A 26,667-nucleotide genomic window follows, 5' to 3' on the forward strand; every position below is an offset into this window, starting at 1 on the left:
GAATTTATTTCTATAACACAAGGATTAGAAGTTACTTGTAATTAGTAACTTAAAAATGTGCTTCCATAAGAATTAAAATTTAGCAAGACAGTGGTGGCCCATACCTTTAATCCCAGCACTTGGAAGGCAGAGGCAGGCAGATCTGTGTGAGTTCAAGGCCAGCCTGGTCTACAGAGCTAGTTCCAGGACAGCCAGGGCTGTTACACAGAGAAACACTGTCTCAAAAAAAAGTATTAAAATTTAAAACATCAAACTCATCTGTGTGTGAACATTTAATCTTCAATTATGTAAATCAACTGTAAGAATAATATAATACTAGTAAACATGGAAGATATACTATGTTGTTCTTGAATAACAGTTTCTACTTGTTATTTTACTGTTACAACAATGCTGTAAGTTTAAAGTCATCTCCAAATTATTTATTATGAAATTGATGCTTAGTCTATAAGTATTGTCAAGATTCACACATAATAAGTATCAAAGGAGAAGCCATATTCATGTCTTTCTGACTCCAAGTGTTGGCATTAGATTAATTTGTGGTATGCATTGTTTCCTTGGATAAAGAACTTGACTTGATTCAACATCAAAGAGACGGACAGCTGTGTCATAACAGCCTTCTAGAAATGAACCATCATTTTTAAATGTCTATTTGGTGCAACAAATACCTGATCCTATTTTTAGGGTCTTTAAATAACTTGTCTCATCACTAATGTTCTTTCTTTATTACCACTATTTGTTTCAAAAACAAAGACATTTTCCCAGAGCTACATTATGCTGTAATATTCCCAGGTCTGTAAACTTGTTTTTGAGCTGTTTCACTTATCCAGAGGGCCTGATCCAGGTGGGGCTCCTAGATTATTGTTATATTTTAGGGAAGGAGAGGAAAAGAGTTTTTAGAGAGAGGTGTTGAGTCAAATCATCCTTGGCATTATGGGGTGGGGGTCAGAAAGAGATTCATCTTTGCAAGGCAATTTAATTTAGATATTTTTAAAGGTTCATGAGAGAAGCTGAGGTTTTGTACTTTAAGAAAGCAGATTAGTTATTCAGTATATGACCTATGCTACATGACAGAGGTAGGAAAATAAGACCTGTGTAACTTAAGCTATGTGATAGAGGCCACTCTTTCTCAGGGTAGCAGAAGAGGGCATGTTTAATGTATGACCCATATAAACATGACAGTGGTCAGGCTGGTTCTATACCCCATTTGAGAGGAGGAAAATATTAATGTGTTTTTGTCCTGCTTACAGCCCCCTCTGCTCAGGAACTGATAATCTGGAAGGTTATTTAATGGCAAAATAAGCACAGTGTAAGTAAGGACTCTGAATGTCAGATGAAAGTCCTTTTCTATTTAATATTAAGTGATTTCTTTAATTTTATGTTTGTGGCTTTAAAATAGAAGCATCGGTGTGTACATTTAATTTTTCTTTCTTATTGATCATTTACCATCTTTCTTTTCTTTCATCCTTATTTCCTTCCTTCCTCCCATCATCACTTTCCTTATTTTCTAAATTAAAATTTTACTTTCAGACTAGCATCAAAAGTAATATCTTTCATTATGGTATCTTCATATAAACATAGTACACATAAAATCTATGGAAAACAATATTGATAAAATATCTATATGTGCTAATAAATATTAATAGCTGAGCTTTCTTAACCTAGGAATACATCTCAGTTACTATTTCATAGTTAAAATGGTATTTATTAATGGCCCAGCATATAGGATGGCTTTAGACCTCAAATGTATATCAGAGTCTGCAGGTGCTATAATTACCTTGCATCTATAATCTCTGCCTAAAACCTAGTGTTTTGCCTCCTTCAATACCTATTTACTGTGTATCACTGCTTGAGATACCCATTTCATCATCATAGGAACTACAGATGAAGGAAAACAAAGCAATTCTAAAGCATAGCTATGATGAAAGGACATTGTACAGGTTTTGGTTCCTGTAAATGTGACCTTATTAAAAAATGCAGTCTTTGAAGATACAGAAAATTAAGGCATGTTTATTAAGGTAAATTACAATCCTCTTTGCAGTAATGCCATTTTTATGCCCTGACAACTTAGGTCAGGCCACACATCCTCAATTGCCCAACTAAAAAGATAAGTGGTATTGAAAAGCAGAAATTTGTTCAGTGTTGCCACATGTCAATAGTCTGTTAGCAGAAGAGAAGGGCACATGTGTCTCTTTGGAATATCTTCATTCCTGTCAGGATGGTTATAGAGAAAGAAAGCTAACAAAATTTACAAGGCTCGGGAATTTCAGAAAGTCACAAGATTCACAAGTCTCATCCCCATAGTTGTAGGAGCAGTAAGATGTGTTAGGGAAAGTAGACTCACCAATCAATCAAGCTCCCTGCCACTTCTGTAGGAAGCTATACAGATTGAATTTTCATGAGTTGTCACCCATGCTAGGGCAGTATTTTTGGTTGTGAAGTAACCTTTAAGTTGCCCGTAATCCTGTAAGCAATCCTTTACCTATGCTCCTGTAAGTAACCCCTGAAGACAAATTTCTAAATGGTCTTTTAAAATAAAAAACACGGAGCCAAATATAGGGGTGAAAGCCTTAGAAAGATCAGAGAAATAGGGAACGCCGCCAGCCAACTTTACCTCATCAATTTTACAGCTTCCAAATGCAAGCTATGTCCTGTCTACCCACGCCTTTATATGCCTTGCTTTTCTGCCCTCTCATTGGCTCTTAGTCCAGCTACCCCACTTCCTTGTCACTGTCTATACAGACTTCCAGGTCTCTATGGTTGGTACTGGGATTAAAGGCATGTGTCACCATGCTTAGCTCTGTTCCCTAGTATGGCCTTGAACACACAGAGACTCTGCCTGATAAGTGATCAGATTAAAGGCATGTGCTGCCTGACTTTGTTTATTTAAAATGGCTGGCCTTTTCCCCTTGATCTATAGGCAAGCTTTATTTATCAAAGCACAAATAAAATATCACCACATTTCCCTTTTTTTGTCTAATAAAAATTAAAAAAATAAAAAGTTATAATTAATATAAGAAAAACTATATACAATAAGTACAATAACTATATACAATACATACAAGCAATAAATGCATCAGCAATATCTAGTCCATTTGCATTGACCAATTCAGAGAAAATATTCCATTATCTGACCTATTTTGGTGAGTCCAAAATGTCCCTAATTCACTTTCTAGAAGACAGGACTTAAGAGAAAGAGAGAGAAAGAGTTCAGGGGTTAATAACACATGCTGCTCTTGGAGAAGGCTCTGATTCTGTTCCAAACATCCATGTCAAGAGGGTCTAGGAGGATCTGACACCTCTGTCTTCCACAGGTAACTGCACTCATGTGTAAATACTGAAACACACACACACACACACACACACACACACACACACACACACAATCACACACACACACACACACACACACACACACACACACACACACTTTGAAATAACAAAACAAACCTTTAAAAAGTATGTAAGACGGGGGCTGAGGAAGTCATTAAGTACAAGGAACTCTGGCACACCATTGATAGGAATGCAAATTTGTACTGCTATTGTGAAAAATAGTATAAAGTCCCTTCACAAAAAAAAATAAACAAAACATACAAACAGAACTACCATGTGATATAGCAATCCTGCTTCTCTATATATTAGAGATTAGAGATATTTGCACTATTCAGTTTGCTGAAGCTTTATTCTGAAAAATTAAGACATGGGAACAGCATCAGTGTCCATAAAGGAACAATTAAATAAAATTTACATGTTTATACAATGGCATATTGTTTAGATTTTAAAAAGAAAGAAGTCTTTTCATTTGTAACAACATAAGTAGACATAGAGGAAAACATGTTAAGTAAAATGAGCTATCCAGACACAGGAAGCTGCCTTACCTATGTGATCTGAGAGAGGGAGACCTATAGAAACAGAGGGGAAAGCTACAGTAGCAAAGGCATGGAAGATAGATAAATGGTAAGGTGATGACAGAAGAGCCCAAGTTTGAGTTGTGCAAGATATATAAGACCTGGAGGTTGGCCATATAGCTTAGCTTCCATAACAATGATACAGTGTATATTTAAAATTTCCTAGGAGGGTAGATAATATATCAAAATAATGAGAACAAAAGAAGGAATGTTGAATGATTATGAATATGTTATGTTTTCATACACATATTTTTAGTCTCCAAGTAATACAGACATATACATTAAATATGTACAGCTTTTGAGACATCAATCTCAGTTCTAAAATGGCTTTTAAAAAACGATTATTCTTGTTAACATTAAAGCAGTATGTTTATAAATTCAGAATTCATTCTCAAATCAGTAGTAGACTCGCCCTTTCACTTTACGTTTAGCATGTGGATTTAAAATTCTGCAGACTCTAATTTATTAAAATTTACTACTGAAGTGGGAATGACAGGGATTTCTTTTTACTTCTCGGTATGGGACTGCAGTTTTATTAGAATGCTTGCCCTGTGAGCGCAGCAAGGAGCACGTTATAATTAGATGAGTATTACAATGGAGACTCTGTTAATGGGATTTTTGAGAAACTTTACAAAGGAAAACCTACAAGAGTACCTGTATTAGACTCTGTATAAGTCAGGGAAACCTGTCTTATGGGACTACTGAAGAAACCAGCATAAATTAGTTAACTGAAGGTCAAATAAAATGACACGATATGCCTTTGGGAACACTATGAAAGTAATCATTGCAGACAGGGGACTGATGGTCAGAGCTGCCTCTGCATAGCTCTAATATGAAAGTGAAGATGGCCATTAGAATATCAGAGACTCTCTTTTTTGGAATAAACTTCCATGCCACTTATCAACAAACACTATCAAAACTATACTCTTCTACATATTCTAAGTATGAAATAATGAAACATCTTATAAAGGAAATATTTCCTTACAGTGTATTTGATGTTACTTTGCTTTGAGATGAGATAAACAATGCATATTTTAAGCATTTACTTTTTTCTGGATATATGCAAAATGCTAATTGCTTTAAAAGTCAGAATATAAAGAAAATATAAGAATACAAATCATGTATAATGCCACAATTGAGAAAATTTTCTGCTTGTTTCTAATGTTTTTGCATTTGTATTCATTTATATAATATTAATGTACCTATTATATGTGCCTATTTTTCTACCCATCAATTTCATTGACTATTTTTAGTTTGTCATTTTATTTCTGTAATTTACTTTTTTTTCATTATCTTGGAAAGATCGTATAAAGCAGTCTTAGAAATAATTACAGAAACTTTCATCTAATCAGTTTGAATTTCCTCCAAGGCAAGTTAAAGAAAGGTTTTTTTGTTTTTGTTTTTCTTCTTTATTCAGCACAAGTCTGCACTGCCCTTGTTAGGATGCAAAAGATAATCCTATTCCCAAAGAAGAATAAGAACAGATAACATGAGATGTGTCACACTAGTTGATGCTTCATTTTCAGTGCCTGGTTTCTAATTTAGGATGGCTCGACATGTCCTTTAGGGATGTGAGAGCAGGAAAAGTAAGAGCAAAGGGTTGAGCAGCGAATTTAAATCTTCAGATTTTTTTTTACTTCCGCACGAGAAGATTAATTTACTAGAGTCAGACTCTTAGCTCATACGGGGTAGTCACAACACACCTGTCTGTTCACCCCAGAAAGGGAACTTATGACAGACCAAAGTGATGATTGCAAGAAAATCCAGCTTTGTGAACGAATGAACTCATATTGGGATTGCTAACAGGAATGTGAATGAGGGGCTGTTTAAAATGAGCAGGGATGACTCGAAATCAGCTGCATCACCAGAAAGCCCACATTAACACAGCTGATGATTCACCAATCTGCCACCCCGGAGTTCTCTGCACAGCTTGTGAACAGCTCAACAGTCAATCAGAATATCTTTCTCTGTGCAGTTAGGCTGATCACAGTTCCCCAACCCTCAGCAATTGTTTACTCCTTTTACATTGCTAGAGAGAGGTCTTAACAATTTTTTTATTTTGGACTTAGGAGGACCTTTGTGTTACCACCTGAGACTCATGAGCTTCTTCCTCCCTCCCAGAGGGAATGTTTCAATTTAGAGGAGCAACACACAGTGAACTTCAAATTGTTAATACATACCCTAAGATAAAATGGGTTCCATGTGGATGTGAGGGTTCCTTACTGTTTACATTTGAGCAATCACAGTCAGGGTATTCAAAATAACATAATTTTACTTTTTTTCTGTTCAATATTTGTTGTTATTTACAGCAAAAGGAAAAAAATGAATGGTATTGCAGCAACAAAAAAGTTTTTTTTCTATTTCCTTGAGAAGAAAGCTGGTAACTAAGCTAGAGAAAATGACAGCTAGCACCTATGAGAGTGAAGAAATGTGGGAATGCTGTGTGTGTTTGTCCCCCAAACAGCAAAAAGGAAGGCTGCTAATTATTTTAAACTATTGTCTATTATCAATATTATTTCTTCTCCTACTTCATTTGGAACTGCATGTCACCTAAGGAGTTGTTTGCATGGAAGTTATATGCAAACACTAAGAGATAAGTGGCTTATTATTGTTATTGCTTCTTTAAGACAAGGTCTCACTTGACTGGCCTGGAGCTTGCTATGTAGATAAGGCTGACCTCAGACTCATAGACATATGCCTCCCTCTGTTTCATGAGTACTGGGATTAAATTAGAGGCATGCACCACCATTCCAAGCCCATACTTTTATTATTATTAATGTTGAAATTAAAAGTACATTACAGGATATATATATATATATATATATATATATATGTATGTATATGTATATATATGTATATGTGTATGTGTATGTATATGTATATGTTCAGATTTGTTGCCGAAACCAGTACAAATACATGAAATTGGTCTTAACTTTAAGGATGTAATAGTTACTATGACTCTAGGGAATTTTGCTCTTCAATTTAAAGCCAAAGTTTGAGCAATGGAATTCACCTGGTTTCCAGGCGGGCCTCGAACTCACAGAGATCCGCCTGGCTCTGCCTCCCGAGTGCTGGGATTAAAGGCATGCACCACCACCGCCTGGCTACACAAATGTTTTAAGAGAAGTAATTTTAATGAAATCTGTCTGTCTAGATACCATCTAATTAATTTCCTTTACTTAAAAACTGAACTGAATCATAAGCACTGTGAAAGAGAGGGAGGGAGGGAGGGAGGGAGCGAGGGAGGGAGGGAGGGAGGGAGATAGACAGAGACAGAGAGAGACAGAGACAGAGAGAGACAGAGACAGAGAGAGACAGAGACAGAGAGACAGAGAGACTAAATGTGAGAATTAAATATTTATTCTTCCTTCTTCACATCATGTCTGTTAGAAGCACACTCAAACAAATTATTTGTCTGCACCTTTAAAAATGCAACTTGTCAGTCAGGGGGTGGTGGTGTACACCTCCAGTCCCAGCACTCAGGAGGCAGAGGTAGATGCATCTCTGAGTTCAAGGCCAGCCTCATCTACAGCATAAGTTCAGGACAGCCAGAGCTACACAAAGACAAACCCTGTTTCCCACTCACCCCAAGAAAGGAAATTCTCTAGATGTCACCATGGTAGAACTGTCCTTCTCTTTCTCTTCCAAGTTGATATACTTTTGACAACTGACCCTTTGACATTTGCCTTGGTTATAAAAATACTCCCAGGTTATATGATTGTTTCATGGGATAGCACTTCTAGTTTTCTTCTGTTCTCTCATTATAAAATGATAATACCTAATACTTTCTGATAAGCTAATTAGCTTTGGTTGTGAATACAAACAGGGATCCTGGAATAGGGTTGCTGGTATCAAATTCTGGCTCTGCTAGTAACTCTTGAGAGCATGCTCCTAAACATCTCTTTGTTAATGCTGACTACATGTTACAGTTTATGATAAGGGAAATAATTTACCTACCTCTTATGATTTTCATGAATATAAAGTAAGGTAAATATTCAGATTCTACAGTAAATAGTCACCATATATATATTCAACATGTATTAAATATGAGACATGAAGAACAATACTTAAACACAGTACATTTTTATAATCCCAAATCCTGACATGGGTGTCATTGTCCATACTGTTCACATACCTGAAAGATTAGTCACTTTCAGTTTCATCCCTCATTCTGTCATTCATTCAGTTACAAAATTGATGCTTTATCTGAAAAAAATACTAGTTGGCTCTAGCCTTCAGTTTTTCAGGAATGAACACGGCTGTGTGGCACTGAGTTTGATGATGGCAACAGGCAGAAACAAATGTGTCAACAGTACATGTTTATTTCATTTAATATTTCCATCAATAATCTGAGATACTATTTTAAATATTCAATAGAAGTTTCTAAAGCTCAGATGGGCCAACCACTCTGACCCAAATAACACAGTTAATAAGTGTAGTAGGAATTTCCTTTTAATATCAGGTTATATACACTTTGTTTCAACACGATGAAGGAAAAATACATTTAGAGGATATTTTTTCAGGGAAAATTGAGTTCCACATGTGGTTTGAAAGGTCACAGGTACTGGTATTTCTCAAACTTTACATCTTATGAAGAGATTTCTAGAAGCTGGATTAGACAAAATTGTAAACTTCCCTCAGTTTCCTGAAAACAATTAGTTTGAAACCATACCATCCTTTATATATCATGATATACACTGTTTCAATTTATTTACTTAAAAATTTAATGAGTACAATTCTGCAAGGCAAGTACATTATTAATACCTGGCATAAAAAGATGTATTTAACATGGCATGCAACATGAGGCACTGAACTCACTGCTTTGTCTTGATCACCAAATAGGCAGACAGAATGTAATCCAAATACTTAATTGCCAAATGAGACTACATCTTAAGACGTTCATGACATTAGAACTATGACATAATGACCCAAATCTAGGAATTGAAGACAAGGACCTCAGAAATATTTTTAGCAAAACTGTGCCCTTATTTCACTAATAACAGTTCATGGTATTATTTTTTGCTTAGATACTTGAGGGTTTTATAAAAATAATTTTAAGAAATCATTAAAATGAACTATTTTCATAGGATTTTCCACATAAAAAGGAGAAATATAAAGTCTTGAATATAGTGCTTGTTATTAAATTAACAATAACAATAATATTTACTATTTGAATTTATTACAGCAGATTTCCTCAACTCCTATTTTAGTACAATTCGGTACATACATAATTTGAAAAGATCATGTACTCCTATCAAATGAATCCCTTTAGAACATCCTATTTGATTCTATGATGAAAAAAAGGAACAAATTTTTCCATATTTGCAGGAAACTTTAATAAACATACGGCACACTACAAAATGGAAAATTTTCATTTTTTGCATTGCGTGTGACCCAATTTTCTTCTTTTTTTTTTCTGTAGTTTTGGTGCCTGTCCTGGATCTTGCTCTGTAGAGCAGGTTGGTCCTGAACTTATAGAGATCCACCTCGATCTGCCTCTCAAGTGGGATTAAAGGTGTGCGCCACCACCACCTGGCTCCAGTTTTCTTTATTACTGATTTTGTGTTGTTTGTCAGCTCATGTAGTTTTAGTGGCTGTGTACTATACTAATGCTTGTATAATTCTGTAGTTTTCCTGTTCCCTCGTTTGGCACAAAAGATATGAAAAAACTGCAATGCATATAAGTTGATCCATAATTCCATAGTAATATAAATAATGACATTCAAATATTTTTTCAGTTTTCTCTTGTTAAACGGCAAATAGATAAGAGGTGATTTTAATAATTATTTAATGAAAGTTAATGTGTCCTGGTTACTATTGCTGTGTACCAAACCTCTGCATAACTTTTCAAATAAGTTGACAATTTTATTTTGTGCCCAGATTGTGTGAATTAGAAATTTAGATACCAGAGCAGACATGGTGTAACTTTGCTCTTTGAACTCTGGGAGCTAAGCTGTGAAACCCAAGGCATCCCTTAAACGTTTGTCTTACTTTGTTTCTCTATAGTTACGTGCCATTTCAGCCACTATTCCAGGAAGCATAGCTAAGAAAGTGAAGGAAATTATAAAAACTGACAATGTGTTAATTGGCAGATTATCATTATGGACAGTTGGGAACAATCTGCTGGGGCCCATCTCTCTACAAAGACTAAGAAGCTAGAATATTTAACCAAATACATTTTTTTATCATTTGAGGACCGACACCATGCTAGTTTGCAGCAAGCATTTACTCCCACTGGCAAGGAAACCTTCAAATAAAGAAGAGAGACTTTCCAAGCCCTTGAGGCAAGGAGCTGTCAAACTATGTGGGAATCATCTACCATAGCTGTCAGTGGAGTCCGTGTGGACCTGGGGAATATAGCATAGGATTCCAACAACATCTGTTCCATCTATTTTATTCTTTGATAATTATTTTTTATAAGTATAATGTTGGCACACATTTTATAATAAGCATATGATCTAAAATATTTACAAAAATGAATGACTTTTTTTATTCCACATATTTTTACCCCTAAACTTCATCCCTCTAGAGGTAGTTATTTCCACCTCTTAGTATTGACATCTATTTACTTCCACATTTCTAAGCAATATAAACATTTTGATATCTCAGTTTTGTAACTCATGTGTTGTTCTGCTATTATAGCAATTAAGAATGGTGAATTGTTTTGAGAATAAATTGTTTCCAAGAAGAGGAAATATCATTTGATCATCCCAGTTAATTGCCAATTTGAATAATTATAACATTCTAGCTCAAATATAATCTTTTCATAATTTCAAAGATAGTATTTAATTGTCTTCTAGTTTGCAGATGTTAGCATTGAGAGTTAGTATGCCATTATAAGCACCACATCTTTGCAGTGTCTGTATTCAACTGTTTTTGCTTATTTTAACATTCTTTGTTAGAGAATTTATGGTATTCCCATTAATGCTCACATACTAGTACTTTCTGAATTTTGTAGTTGGTATGTTTAGTATTCTCTAATCTGGCCAATTATGCCTGTTAATCTTTATGTTTGTGCCTTTAACTTCTGGAAAAGTATTTTGTTTTATTTTACTTTTTTATGCTTATTGGAAAAATTTATTTCTAGTGATTTTCTCCTCTACATTCCTTCTATATAAGTTTCATGAATTAAATATAAACTTTCTGGCTTGAGCTTTTCCTTTATTCTCCTGCTTTCCAGATCTTACTGATTTTCCTGGTTATTGACTTTATTAAATCTACATTTTGGTGTGGGTGGTTTTAATTTCATTGAAAATAATTTTCAACCTATTATTCTTAATAGAATTTATTTTTCAGTTCCATTTATGTCATATTTCCATGAATACTATCACAGCAACAATTTGTTTTATTTCCCTGAGTGCATTATTACAATTTACTAGAATTTTCTATTGCATTCATGAAGTTTTCCTCTGCAATATTTTTTGTAACTGTGTTTCATTTTTTTCCTTTCACATTAGAAGCTTTACTTCTAATTAGAAGTATTGCTGTCAACTCATATCAAGAAGAGATCAAGTATACATGCAATTGCTTCAGCATAATAACAGTTTCACTTAAGGGTGACCAGAGAGTAGGTGAGCAATCAGAAGAACAGTTCTGTGCTGTAGTCCTGAATGCCACAGAATTCTCCACATGGAATACATTATTCTGTATCATCCTGATATATGTGACTTCTGTGATATAGGATTTTAGATTTAAAACTTTTCCCAAGAGTACTGCCCATATTTTCAGTTTTGTAACTCATGTGTTGTTTTAATCTTTTCATTTAGTTGCTTTGCTTTCTTTGGGATTTGATAGACAAGGCTTCACCATATAGTTCAAATCAATTTGGAACTTTTTATACAGACCAAGTCAGCCTGTCGCAACCTCCCAATTGCTACCATTATAGGTGTGTGCCACCATACCCAGCTTAACTAATGCTTAAAAGGTAGTCTTATCCAAAAAATTAATGGCTCTAGAAATATGGTTCAGCATATAAAAGCACTTGATTCTCTTCCAAGAAGACCCAGGTCCAGTTTCTAGTACTCATAGCAGTCAGATCACGACTGCATATAATCTTAGTTTGGAGAGACCCAACATCCTCCTCTGGCCTTTGCTGGCAGCTTCAAGTAAGAAGTGCACTCAGGCCCATACATATACATATAAAATAACAAAATAAATGTTTTTGAGTATCTGTGAGTTATATGATGATAGATATGTATCAACTGTGTTTCAATAATGCATTAATACAGAAGGTACCAGAAATAATCATCAGGAATTAGTGTAGATGTAACCAACCATCTTATTAAATAAGAAACACAGAAACAATGCAAAGAAGAAAGCCAAGAGATCAGAGCTAAGAGCCTTACCCGCCGGCTGCAGCTAGCCTCTTCAGCCAAGAGACCTCTCCATAAGAGACCTACTTCCTTGTTCCACATCTAGTATCCTCCTATGAGTGAGTACATACCATGTTTGTCTTTCTGAGTCTGGGTTACCTCACTCAGGATGATTTTTTCTAGATACATCCATTTGTCTGCAAACCTCATGATGTCATTGTTTTTCTCTGCTGAGTAGTATTCCATTGTGTATATGTACCACATTTTGTTTATCCATTCTTCAGTTGAAGGGCATCTAGGTTGTTTCCATGTTCTGGCTATTACAAACAATGCTGATATGAACATAGATGAGCAAGTGCTCTTGTGGTGTGGTTGAGCATTCCTTGAGTATATGCCCAAGAGTGGTATAGCTGGATCTTGGGGGAGATGGATTCCCAATTTTCTAAGAAAGCACCATATTGATTTCCAAAGTGGTTGTACAAGCTTGCATTCCCACCAGCAGTGGAGGAGAGTTCCCCTAGCTCCACATCCTCTCCAGCATAAGGTGTCTTCAGTGTTTTTGATCTTAGCCATTCTGATAGGCGTAAGGTGGTATCTGAGAGTTGTTTTGATTTGCATTTCCCTGATGATTAGGGATGTTGAGCAATTCCTTAAATGTCTTTCAGCCATTTGAGTTTCCTCTGTTGAGAATTCTCTGTTTAGTTCTATAGCCCATTTCTTAATTGGACTGTTGGGCATTTTGATGTCTAATTTCTTGAGTTCCTTATATATTCTGGATATCAGTCCTCTAGATGTGGAACAAGGATGACTGGACTGCTACTCACATCACTAGGGAGGCTACCTGGAAAACAGGACCCCAAGAAAGACACGGGGATCGCCCAATGACAGAGAAATGGAATGAGATCTACATGAACAGCCTGGACATGAGTGGGGGTAATGAAGGGCAAGGGTCAAGGGAAAGAGAGCTTGGGGGAGCAGGAGATCCCAGCTGGATCAACAACAGAGAGGGAGAACAAGGAATAGGAGACCATGGTAAATGAAGACCACATGAGAATAGGAAGAAGCAAAGTGCTAGAGAGGCCCACAGAAATCCACAAAGATACCCCCACAACAGACTGCTGGCAGTGGTCGAGATACAGCCCAAACTGACCTACTCTGGTGATGGGATGGCCAAACACCCTAATTGTCATGCTAGAAACCCCATCCAACGACTGAGGGATCTGGATGCAGAGATCCATGGCTAGGCCCTGGGTGGAGCTCTGGGAGTCCAATTAGCGAGAATGAGGAGGGTTTATATGAGCGAGAATTGTTGAGACCAAGGTTGGATAAAGCACAGGGACAAATAGCCAAAGGAATGGAAACACATGAACTATGAACCAATGCCTGAGAGGTCACCAACTGGATCAGGCCCTCTGAATGGGTGAGACAGTTGATTGGCTTGATCTGTTTGGGAGGCATCCATGCAGTGGGACCCGGTCCTGTGCTCATTGCATGAGTCAGCTGTTTGAAACCTGGGGCCTATGCAGGATTGCTTGGCTTGGCCTGGGAGGAGGGGAACTGTACCTACCTCAACTGAGTCTACCAGGTTGATCTCAGTCAGCAGGGGAGGCTTTGCCCTGGAGGAGGTGGGAATGGGGAGTGGGCTGGGGGAAAGGTGAGGGGGGCGGGAGGGGGGAGAACAAGGGAATCCATGGCTGATATCTAGAACTGAATTGTATTGCAAAATAAAAATTAAAAAAAAATTTAAAAAAAAATAGAGAGACCTACTTCCTGTCTGCTTGTCTTTATATAGACTTTCTGTTCTGCCTTCTCATTGGTTGTAAACCCAACCACATGACCGCCTCATCACTGCCTGTTTGTATAGACCTCCAGATCTTCTATGGTTAATATTGAGATTAAAGGCATGTGTCTCCAATGCTGGCTGTATCCTTGACCACACAGAGATCTACCTAGCTCTGCCTACCAAGTGCTGGGATTAAAGGTGTGTGCCACGAACACCCAGCTCTGCTATGGCTTGCTATTAGCTCTAACCCCCAGGCAACTTTATTTATTAACATACAAATAAAATCACATTTCAGTACAAATAAAATATCACCAAAAATTAGTTCTAATCATGAGATGGGAATTTGGTTTGGTATTCTTTAAAATTAGATATAAATGGTATATTACGGACTGTATGTATTTTTTTTAACCAAAACTAAAAAATATGAGAAAAGTGAAGCAAAACAAACAGAAACACTGATTTTTGAAGATACTGGCATGTAGCAAAAAGTACAATGATCCTTGAGAAGTGAGTAACAAATTGGGAGTTTCTGCTTTTATTTCAATTTCCAAGGCACAGTGCATGTGAGAAGATCCAGGCACATCTTCCAAGACTCCTTCAAATTAGACAAGAAGCTGAGAATACAATAAGGTATCTTAGTACTTATAATAAAGGGGTAATTTCATAGAAAGAAATAGGTATCTAAACACAAGAGGTATCTAAATAAACATGATCAGAGAAGAAACTCTCCAAGACACACTAGAATCAGGATATCAAAAATACAAAGTAAACAAATAACCCTAAAAATATCACAAAAAAAACTTCTTACATACAAAGGTATAAATATCAGAATTACTCCAGAGTTTACAGCACAAAATAAATTATTTTAAGCTCTGAAAGTAAGCAGTGATGATCTAAGAACGTCACACCATGCAAAACTATCTTTCAAAATTGATGAAGAAATAAAGGTATTTAAAGACAAACAAAATTAAAGCAATTCACAAATACCAAGACAACTTTGCAGAAATTCTTTATTATTGTTATTATTATTATTATCATTATTATTATTATTATTATCATCCTGACCACAGGATTTAAACTCCCTTCCTCCTCTCTTCCCAGTCCCCCCAACATCCCTCTGTCCCCTCATCCCCTCATCCCCATTTTCTCTTCAGAAAAGTGCAGGCTTTCCATGGATATCAACCAATCATAGCATATCAAGTTGCAGTAAGACTAGCACCTCCCCTATTATTAAGGCTGGGCAAGGTGACCCAGTAGGAGGAATAGGGTCCAAAAAGCCAGCAGAAGAGTAAGAGACAGTCTTGGCTCCAACTACTAGGAGTCTCACAGGAACACCACGCTACATAACCATAACATATATACAGAGTACATATGAGCCCCTATGAGCCAAGGTTAGTTGATTCTGCAGGTTTACTTGTGGTGTCCTTGACCCCTCTGCCTCCTACAATCCTTCCTCCCTCCACAGGATTCTGTGAGCTAGGCCTATTGTCTCTCTGTGGGTCTCTGTGTCTGTTTCCATCCATTACTGGGTGAAGCCTCTTTGATGACAATTGGGATAGGCATTAGTAGAGTACTTTACAGAGTGAAAAATGTTAAGATAGCTTAACTACAGATAAACAAATTAGACTTGAAAAGAGAACAACCAAATTTAACAAATCAACTTAGCAAACTCTCAAAATTGATATACAAGCAGAAAAAGAAATACCAATAATCCAGCAAAACAGAATATCACCTAACAAATTCATAGGAAATAACATGCCCCTTTATATAGTGACCTTATTTGTAAATTGACTCAATTTATCACTAAAATAGTACAAACTAATGGACTGGATTAAAAAACAAAACATAACATAACAAAACTAAAAAAAAAAAAAACCCACACAAACAAACTCAAGAGCTTGACTATATGCTATGTTCAAGAAACACAGCTAACCGGTAAAGGTACATGTCTTACTTACTGTTCTATTGCTGTGAAGAGACACCATGACCAAGGCAACTCATAAAAGAGGGCATTTAATTTGGGGTTTCCTTACAGTTTCAGAGGGTGAGTCTCTTATAATAGTGGGAAGCAGACAGCAGGGCACTGAAACAGTAGCTGAGAGCTTTATATCCATATCCACAGGGAGTAAGCAGGGCAAGAGAGACACTTGGCCTAACATGGACTTTTGAAACCTCAAAACTCAACCTTGGTGATATACCTCCTCTAACAAGGCCATACCTCTTACTTCTTCCTAAATAGTTAATCTAGGGGGTCTGGGGGTTACTAAGCATGCAAATATATGAGCCTAAAAGGGCCATTCTAGTTCAAGCAAGCACAATATCCCAAAACTTAGTATTAAGTGATGGAAAACCCAAGCTAATGGAAAAGGCAAACAAGCTGATGTAGCTGTCCTTATATTAGCCAAAGTAAACTTCAAACCCAAACTAATTTGAAGAGCTAAAAAGGGACACTGCAGGAAATGACTACAGAAAGCCACAACCAAACAAAATGCAGTTTTGTGGAGCCTAGTCTCAATGGATACATTTACAAAACAATCCCCACCTAAGGCTCAGGGAACATTGCAGAAGATGGGGTAAAAATATTCCAAGAACCACATAAAATCTTACTAGCATGACTGCCTGAAAGTGAGCTTAACAAGGATGACTCCCATAGAGGCACCAAAGTGTACAGGGGAAAGCCTATGAAACCTCAGTCCTACATAAAGAACTATGAGCTATTAAGGAATGCTGAGAGTGGGAGAAATAGTCTTCTAAGAAAAAAGTACAACCATTGGCTTTCCAATACCAAATGGTCAGCCCTGAAAATGTACATACAACTACATTATACAGACTGAATAGGTTATATGTAGGAATATATATATATATATATATATTACATATTATTTTATATTATATAATTACATATTGGGATTAATCCATGGAGTCTATTTAATGATAAAAGGGATTTATTTGGGGGTAAACTCACAACCATGGGAGATTTATCACACGGTCCAGGAAAGCTGAATCATGTCGCACGCTGAATAGCTTAGTCCAAGATCTCAGCATCCAGAACCTCGAGGTAGCCAAGAAGGGCATGTGTACATCCCAGGTCTTCATTGTCCCCAGTGGCTATGCCCCAGAGGCCAGTACCTCAAGGTCATAGGCATGAGCATCAGCTACAGCTGCCTCGCTAGGGGAGGTGCTTCAGGCCATGGCTCAATCAGCTACCCACTATAATTACACATTATATATTATATATGCATGCAATAAAATTTAGTGAAAAAGAGGCCATGAATTTGAAAGAGAGCAAGGGAGGATGTGAGAGGATGTGGAAGGAAGCAAGAGAAAGGAAAAAGTTTGTAAATATATTAAAAATCCCCAAATTTAAATGAAAATTAAGAAGGTACACTACATATTAATGAAAATAACAAGTCATCACAAATATGTAACAGTTGTAAACCTTTATGCACCAAATATTGGGGTCCATAATTGAATAAAACAAACTCTAAAAGACAATAAACACCACATACGTCCCAACACAATAACAGTAGGAACTTTTTTCTTTTTTTTAACTTTAAACAAAATTTTGACTGTAACAGAATCGTAGTATAAGTGCCTCAGTGTTTGAACTTGAAATAAGGACACTGGTATATTGCTCTTGCACTTAGTATCAGAAATGTACTAATGTCTTTATTCAAAAGTACAAAATAAATTGTCTACAGAAGTAAAACATTATATATTGTTAATGGAAACCAGTTACTGATGTGATCAGCCAGCCAGCCCCTTCTTCAGTCATTTCTTCAGGTGACTTTTCTGAAGTTATTGGTGAAGAATCCGCCTTGAGCTTCCCGTCACAATTAATTGATAAGGGCAAAACAATCTTCTTGGAGTTAGAACATATCACCTTCCCTACCCCCTCCCATTCCACACATTGCTTCCGTTCCAGGGACCGTCTCTTCTGTAGAATTTTCTGTCACTATAGCTTTCACTGTACTTCTCAATTAGGCTGCCCCAGCAGCATCCAGGGTTGCAGTTCTTCCAAACATTGTGGGATCAATGATTCCCCTTTCCATCATGTGCACTAGAATCCAAGGCTTGGATTCACTGAAACAATCCCCTCCTAGAACAATGCCTTCTTCCAGAGCTGCTCTTGTAGAATTGGGGCATTTGTAACTCTGTCTTTTCTTTCACTTCAACATCACTTGTCCCTCCAACCTTAAGCACAGCTGCTCCATGGGAAGATTTAGCCAGTCAATCATTCAGCTTTTCCTTTTCACATTCAGTAGTTGTGATGTGTATCTGCCCAGTTATTTCTTGAATACAATTTTTAATTTGAGCTTTGTCATCCTTTCCTTTCAAAAGCATAGCATCATCTTTGATGACAATGACCTCTCCTACTTTTCTTAAGTCATGAGCTTGAATATGTTTAAGATTTAGATTCAAACTCTCTTCTTTAAATACTGCACCACCAGTAACTATAGCCATTATCTTTAAGCTGGTTCTTTCTACTGTTCCCCAAATCCTGGAGCATTGGCTGCTACAACTGAAGACCAATGTTTAGCTGTTTAATACCAGTGTGCTTTGGAGCTTCCGCACCAACAGCTTCAGTGTTTATGGCCAGGAGCTTCCCATGAGCACTAGCAATTTCAAAAGCAGGTACAGTGGACTGAACACAGAAATTTTCTTTCCATTCAACAGAACATAGGCGTCTTGGAATTCACAAGTTGACCTTTTGATGTGTTAGAAAAATATGGGTAAATACAGCATCCATCAAACTTCATTCCTTCAATTATTTGTAATTCATCATTCAGGGTTTTTCCACACTTCACTGTGATGACATCTTTTCTTCCAACCATTTTCATTGCATCAGAAATGATATTTCCAATGTCTTTTTCTCCGTTCCCAGAAATTGTATCAGAGAGAGGAATTTCTTCAGGGGTTGTCACAAGTTTAGACTGTTTTTTGTTTGATTGTTTGTTTTAAATTTGGCGATTACAGCTTCAACAGCCAACATCACACCTCTCCTGATTTCCGCTGTGTTAGCAACTTGGTGATCTTCTCAAAGCATTCCTTAGCAATAGAACATACCAGAATAGCAGCAGTGACGGTGCCGTCAACAGCCTTTTCATTTCTGTTATTGACAAGATCTTTAGCAACTTTAGTTGAGATATTTTTATATTTATCTTGTAAATCAATTGACTTTGCAACAGTGACCCCATTTTTTGTAACTCTGAGACTTGGCCATCTCTGTTCAATAATCTGTGCTTGCACTTGGGAGGCAGAGGCAGGCAAATCTCAGTGGGTTCCAGGCCAGCCTAGTCTACAAAGGGAGTTCCAGGACAACCAGGACTGTTGCACAGAGAAACCCCGTCTCAGAAAAAAAATCAGAGCTAAAATATATTATTGATGAACTGGAATTACAAACAGAGACAGACATAGACAGGGACACAAAAACACACAGACATAGACATAGATATAGATGGTACAGCTATATATTATATACATGTATATATATATATATATATATATATATATATATATATATATATATATATATATGATATAGAGATAGAATATTTCACACAACAGAGAGGGAATCAACATTTTTTTTCCAGTAGCACAAGTGTGCTGGCTAGTTTTATGTCAACTTGACTCAAGCTAGAGTTGTCAGGGAGGAGGGAGCCTCAAAAGAGAAAAGGTCACCGTAAGATCTGGCTGTAAGCAAACCTGTAGGGTATTTTCTTAATTAGTTATTGATGGGGTGGGCTAAACCCATTGTGGGTGAGGCCATCCCTGGGCTGTTGGTCCTGGGTTCTGGGAAGTATGCTGAGTGAGGCAGGGAAGCAAGCCAGTAAGCAACACTCCTCCATGGTTTCTTTATCAATTCCTGCCTTCAGGGTTCTGCTGTGCTTGAGTTCCTGCCCCCATTGCTTTGATGATAAACTGTTATGTGGAACTGTGAATAAAATAAACCCATTCCTTCCCAAGTTGCTTTTTGTCATGGTGTTTCATAATAGCAGTAGTAATCCTACAACAACATGAAACCTTCTCCAAAACTGAAAACAGCATAAGATACAGGTCAAGGCTTAGCAAATACAAAATATTGAGATGACTCCTTGTCTGCTATTTGCTGTGGGATGTTCTGTATGGCAAATGTGTTGCTCTGATTGGTTGCTAAATAAAACACTGATTGGCCAGTAGTCAGGCAGGAGGAATTGTGGGCAGGACAAGGAGGAGAATAAAGCTGGGAAGTGGAAGGCTGAGTCAGAGAGACACTGCCAGCCGCCACCATGACAAGCCGCATGTGAAGATCCTGGTAAGCCACAAGCCATGTGGCAAGGTATAGATTTATAGAAATGGATTAATTTAAGCTGTAAGAACAGTTAGCAAGAAGCCTGCCACGGCCATACAGTTTGTAAACGATATAAGTCTCTGTGTTTACTTGGTCGGGTCTGAGTGGCTGTGGGACTGGCGGGTGACAGAGATTTGCCCTGACCGTGGGCCAGGCAGGAAAACTCTAGCTACAGCTATTAGACCATAATACAACAAAACTAGAAATCAACAACAAAATAAGCTACAGAAACCACAAAATACTTGGAGACTAAATGGTACATTTTGAATGAACAGTGGGTCATCTAAGAAACTGGAGAAGAAATTAAAAAATCCTAGAGACAAATAAATATGAAAACATGCACATCCTATCAGAACCTCTGGAATACAGCCAAGGTCATGCCTAAAAAGAAAGTTTGTGGAAATAAATACTCATATTAAAAAAACTGAGTTAATAAATAACCTACTGATACATCTAAAAGCTCTTGAAAAACAATAAGTAGCTAAACATAAACAATAGATGGCAAGAAATAATAAAGATTACATAACAAATTAATGAAATGAAGATTAAAATAATAATATAAAAAATAACCAGAGTTGGCTCATTCTAAAAGTTAATAAGATAGACAAACCCTTATTTAATATGACAAAAGAGAAAAGAACACAAATTAATAAAATTAGAGATCAAAAGTGTGTCATTAAAATTGAGTCCAGTGAAATTCAGAACATCACTAGAAATTACCATGAAAATTTTAAAGGAAGGTCTCATACCAGTTCTTAACTTGCTCCATAAAACAGAATGTGAAGGAACACTGCCAAATTCATTCTATGAAAGCAATATCATCTTGATACCAAACCCAGTTAAAGACACTACAAAAATGTCAGCTACAGTTTTTGTTTGTTTGTTTTTTAAAGAATATAGGTGCAAAATAATCTAAACAAAATATTTACAAACTGAATTCAGGAATACATTAAGAAGATTATACATAATGAACCAATGACCTCTTCATTTTAGAAATGCAAGGTTGGTACAACACATGCAAATCAATAAATCTAATACACCATGCATACAAACTCAAGGAAAAGAACTACATAATTGTTTCAGTATATGCTGAAAAAGCATGTGACAAAGTCCAACATATTCTCATGATAAAAGTTCTAGAGACTTTAGGAATATATGTAATATACCTCAAATTAATAAAGCCTTCATACAACAATCCTATAGCAAATATTATTATTATTAATTGGAGAAAAATGAGAACTTATCCTTTAAAACTAGAAATGAAATAAGAATGTCCACTTCCCCTCTCTTCTTTGATATAGTGCTCAAACTCTTACCTAAAGTAATTAGACAAGAAAGATGTAAAAGGGATAACAATAGGAAGGGAAGAAGTCAAACTACTCCTATTTAAATATGACATTATTCTTACTTAAAGACCCTAGTGAGTCTACTAAAAACCATTTGGACCTAATACACACTTACAGTCGAGCTGCACTATACAAAATCAATACAAAAAATAGCCTTAATGTATTCTAATGGTTTATTCTCCATGAAAGAAAGTAAGAAAAATGTTCCATTCATAATAATCTCTTCTAAATAAAGTATTTAGGAATATTTCTAACTAAAGAAATGAAAATTTTCTGCAAAGAAAACTTCAAGATATTGAAAAAGGAATTCACATAAGTAACTAGATAATGGAAAATTATTTAATGTTTCTGGATAGACAATATTAATATTGTAGAAATGTTTGTCCTACCAAAATCAATATATAGAATCAACACAACACCTATCAAAATCCCTGCCATATTTTTCAGGTTTAGAACACTAATAAAAGAATTCATATGAAACCACAAAAAAAATCATGCATGGCCAAAGCAATCCTAAGGATTAAGAACAGTGTTGGAGGTAACACAATATCTATCCTCAAATTATGTTATAGTGATAAAGACAGCCTGGTAATGGTATAAAAATAGACAAGTAGACAACAAGAATAGAATAGAGGACCTGGTAATAAAACAGCAATTTTTAACAAAGGTTGAAAAAAACATACTTTGGGCAACTATAGCCTATTCAATAAATCGTTCTGACAAAAACTGGATTGCTACTTGCTGAATAACGAAATTAAATTTATATATTTTACATTGTATAAAAATGCCATCAGAATGGATCAAGGACCTTAACTTCAATCCTGGAACTCTGAAGCTTTTAGGTACCTTAAAGGATACCCTTCAAGATACTGAGGCAGGCAAGGGCTTTTAAAATAGATCAACAGAAGAGGAATTAACCTCCAGTATCAACAGATGACTCTACATGAAAACACAGGTCTCTGTATAGCAAAAGAAACAATCAGCTGAGTAAATAGATAACCCACAGAATGGAAGAAAATCTTTACCAGCCACACTTCAGACAAGGGCCTAATACCCCAAATTTAGAAAGAATTACAGAAATTAAATCTCGAGGGAATAAAACAAATGTCAATTAATAAATGACCAAAAAAGAAATACAAGTGGGCAAAATATGGTATAAAATGTGTTCATTATCCCAATCTATCAGGAAAATGCAAATTAAAACTACATTGAAACACCACCTAGTTATCAAATGTGAAGAAGTGTATCTCTTATGTTGGTGGAGGTGCAAATAATATAGCCATTGTGGAAATGAGTTTGAAGGTTTCTCAAAAAAATAAAATAAAAATATAATACAACCACCATATGACTCAGCAATTTCAAGCCTGGTCACATACACAGAGAACTCCATACCCTACCATAGAGATATTTGTATACCACATGCTTATTGTTGTTTTATTCACTATAGCAAAAAATTATAATCAACCTAGTTGTTCATCTATAGATGACTGGATAACAATAATTTGGTATACATGTAACTGGAAGTTTTCCTGTGTTTCTGGTCAGGCCCTGCATTCAGGACGAATCTCTCCCACCCATGTCCCTTAGCCACTTGGTTCCAAATAAACACACAGAGGCTTATATTATTTTCAAACTGTATAGTCTATGGCAGGCCTCTTGCTATCTAAATCTTACATCTTAAATTAACCCAAAATTGTTAATCTATGTATCGCCACATGTTCCATAGATTTACCTGCATCCCATTACATGTTACTCCCTGGGTGGCTGGCTTGCATCTATTCCCTTCTGCCTTTCTTCTTCCTGTCTATCTGCTTGTATTTCTTGCCTGCCTCTAAGCTGCCTTGCCATAGGCCAATACAGCTTTATTTATCAACCAATCAGAGTGACAGATATTCACAGCATACAGAAAGACATCCCACAGCATATATATCTAACTGTATGTATCTATATCTATATCTATGTGTATATAACCTCTATCTCTTCTCTATATCTATGAATATAACTTACTTTTAAAGAAGAATGAAGTTTAAAATTTTTCAGGAAAATAGGTGGAATTAAAATGTGTGATACTAAGCAAAGTTAAACCATCTCAGAAAAAAAAAGAGATGTATGTTCTTTCTCATATTCACAGTCTAGACTATATGAATCTGGTTAATTAAGGTTTCTGATGTTTTTATTTATTTTCAAGATTTTGTTCACTGTGAAATTCATAAAATTAAGAAAAAATAAAATAGTGGTTTGTTACCTGAGAGAGAAAATCCAGAAGATCTGAAGATGGAGCTCTTCAACATTCCCTAGAATACTAATTCTTAGAATATTTATAATATAAGAAACCACCCAAGGACGTGGAAAGAACCATCTCAAAGGATGCTCAAATATATAGTTTCATAATTAGGGCCCATCCACACTAGCCAAGCTACAAAACCCAGTTGATATATCAAAGGTGTATTCTCAGAAATATTACCTTACCAATGAAGAAAATTAGTGCCAGGCTAAATATTGTTCTGCTCTGGCCTAGTAATATATACCTTTGGGGAGGAGGGACGTTTTCCGATTAGAAGAAATTAGAAATGAACTTCTGATATGTTTAGTAATATTGTATTTATTAACTTTTGACCTGTCATGTAATTTGTAATTACAAGCGTTGTTGTGTTAGCAAGTTGATCAGACCAGATCTATAAGTACATCAAAATATTTTAAAAGCAGTTTTCTAAGAATAATAATCACATGTAATGTCCAAACATTTTACTTGGAAGTGAAGAATCTTCATGATAACCAAAAAAAAGAGATGATAGATAACTCAGATGGCTACTAATGATTTCTGCTTCCTGTAGCCACTATAAATCCAATCCTTTGTGTGTGTGTGTGTGTGTGTGTGTGTGTGTGTGTGTGTGTGTGTATGATCTGTGTCTAGTAACTTGATTTGAACAAGGCAAATGTGATAGGCTATTACATCTACAATTAGTTTACAAAGGACTCTTCCTTCTGTCTTATTTGTGCTCTCTTTTGCTGTTTCTTTTTGTCTGTAACCATACGTCATTTTGTGAACTACCTAGTAAGGAAGCCCAAGTAGCAGGGAATTAACTGAGAGAGACTGTTAGCCAACAGGCAGTGAGAAACTGATCCCTGAGAACATCAGTGTGAATGAGATTAAAGCATCTTTCCTTATTCAAGCCTTGGATTGTTCACAGTTCTAGCTGACTGCAGATTTGTAAGAGTCCTTAAGTTCACGACACTTAGCTAAGATTTACCTGGGCTCCACAGGAATTGTGAGATAATAAATGTTGTTTGAAGGCACTGGGAATAAATTTTTAAGCAAGAGCAGACAATTTGAAAAGAGCTGCCTGATACTTATTGAATGTGTCATTCTTGAGTAGAACAGAACAATAAATTGATAGATTGAAGAGTCAACAAACAAGGACACCCTTGAATTTGTGCTTCGGAGAATTACAATGTTACTCATTCTGCTAGGTGTTGGCATCTGCCACAAACTGTCACTAACTTCCTGTATGCTGTAAACATGCTATTCTCAAAACCAATTTTCTGAACTCTTGTTATATAACCTTGCAGTGGAAATCAATAACCAAAGCAGTAGGTGACATATCAATATAGCACGTAGCAATTTTTAGGAAATTCCACAACTTGCACAAGCTTAACATAGTGCCCATTCTTCCAGAACTCTCCATGGCGGCTAATTCTGACTGCAAGGGCAGTTTACTCAAACTGAGATAAAGTAATCTATCATGCACACACCTGTGTAGGATACAGAGTACTTTGGGAATAGCCCTGGAAGTAGTATAACCAGATCATATGGTAGATCTATTTCTAGCTTTTTGAGGAACCTCCATGTTGATACCCATAGTGACCACAACAGTTTGCACTCCCATCAGTATTCAGTAAGTGTTCTTCTTTCTCCGTATTCATGCCAGCATTTGTCATTTTTTTACAGCCATTTGAAACAGGTAAGTTGGAATCACAGTCACTTTAGTTTGCATTTCACTGATTGCTAAGAAAGTTGAACATTAAAATAAATATTTCTCAACTATTTTTATTTCTTCTTTTGAGAACTCTCTGGTTAATTACATGTTCCAATTTTAATTAGATTGTTTTTGTACTATTTGTTTATTAGATTCATTTTTTAGTTTTTTTGTATATTTATATACTAACCTTCTGTCCGAGGTTGTCATAGTTTATTTTTCTGTTGCTGTGATAAAGACCATGACCAAAAGTACCTTGGGAAGGAACGGATTTATTTCATCATAGAAGTTACAATCTATCTCTGAGGGAAGGCAAGGCAGAAACCTGGAGACAGGAACCAAAGCAGAGATCATTGTGGAACACTGCTCACTGGCTTGCTCTCCTTGGTTTGCTCAGCCTGTTTTCTTGTACAGTCCAGGACCACTTGCCAGCATTGGGCTCTCTCACACCAATCACCAATCAAGGAAATCCCCCATAGACTTGCCTACAAGTCAATGTGATGGAGGTATTTTCTCCACTGAGGTCAGCATCACAACAGAAAACAGACTAGTGTAATTTTAGATTCAGTACTTTGCTGGACGTGCTTATCAGTTGTAGCAGTTTTCTATTATTGATATGGACTTAAAACATCTTAACTCTTTAGACATACTCTGGAATTTAGGCAGATAGTAGACAAAGAATGTGTTAAGATTAGAGGGTGACTGCAGCTAGTGTAGCTGTCCAAAGAAAAACAGTTTCTTTCTACAGCATGACTGGTTTTATTTTATTTTAAATATCTGAAGCTATGTTTTCTTGAGATATTTCTTCCAAAAATTTACTGCAGAAGTTAATTAATGATGTGATAATAAATATAACATAATGTGTTTTTATTTCATTTAGATTAATCCTTTGATGTAATAGGTTAATTTAACATCTCTCTTCTTTTTGGTTTTTATTAGAGTTGGGTTAAATAAAAAGGCATACATTTAAGGATGAGAACAATTGCAGTGGATGTTGTGTTCTTATAAAAATT

The 26,667-nt window shown here is 36.1% G+C and overlaps 1 pseudogene; it reads right to left on the reverse strand.

Moving 5' to 3' along the window:
- Positions 1 to 17,980: 17,980 nt before the first annotated feature.
- The window catches only part of LOC131900021 (60 kDa heat shock protein, mitochondrial-like), a 69,027-nt pseudogene continuing 60,340 nt past the window's right edge, over positions 17,981 to 26,667 (reverse strand).

Source organism: Peromyscus eremicus, chromosome X (assembly GCF_949786415.1).
Source record: "Peromyscus eremicus chromosome X, PerEre_H2_v1, whole genome shotgun sequence".
NCBI classification, from domain to species: domain Eukaryota; kingdom Metazoa; phylum Chordata; class Mammalia; order Rodentia; family Cricetidae; genus Peromyscus; species Peromyscus eremicus.